A 799-nucleotide genomic window follows, 5' to 3' on the forward strand; every position below is an offset into this window, starting at 1 on the left:
CGCTGCTGTATGCCCCCCCCCTCGACCTATGAACAAAGCTTGGGTCAACTCAGCATGTTGGCAAGGCCGCTTGCTGTATGCTCTGGAGACTGCGGTAGCCTTGCTGGGAAGCGACCCCCCTCTGACTCCCTGATATACTACTATAAAAGAATTACATAGCTGTCTCCTACATCTTGAGTATGTGGTAAGATTTCCCGAAAGTCCCCTGACTGCTCCCCTTTGCCCTGACCACCTACTGTTAATTACAATGCTTCATCCCTGCGGTCACAATGGAGGGTGTGCTGAAGTTCCATCTAGGCAGAAATCTTCTTGACCTTTGGAAGGTCCTTCAAGACACATTTAACATAAGCTTAAAAATAACTTTTCTTTACATAAAATAGGATTAGGCTGAAACTGGCCCAGGACACCCCCACCCTCACCAAATGAACAATAGGTTCACCCCTTTAGAATAGATAGATATATTAGGATTCCTTGAATTAAGTTGTAGATCCCTATAAAATTACATAAGTATCATTCTTTATTGAGATCCATAAAAACTAATACCTGTACTTGAGATTTTCTTTTCTTAGCATCGTACTCAGTAATCACAAGATGGCTGCCACCGAGCATTGACTGATAATTAACTCTGCTTGCTGGAGGCTGTTTCCTGAAACTACATTCCTTAAGGTTACCAAAAACCTGCCTACATAAATCAAACAATTGCTGAACTGTAATAGACCCGCCCTTAATCCAACCCTGAATGGAATCTATGTTCCCTACTGTTAAAACTTTATGAACTGATAATTAGAACACGTAGCCC

Source organism: Tupaia chinensis, unplaced genomic scaffold, assembly GCF_000334495.1.
Source record: "Tupaia chinensis unplaced genomic scaffold, TupChi_1.0 Scaffold000612_1, whole genome shotgun sequence".
Lineage (NCBI taxonomy): Eukaryota > Metazoa > Chordata > Mammalia > Scandentia > Tupaiidae > Tupaia > Tupaia belangeri.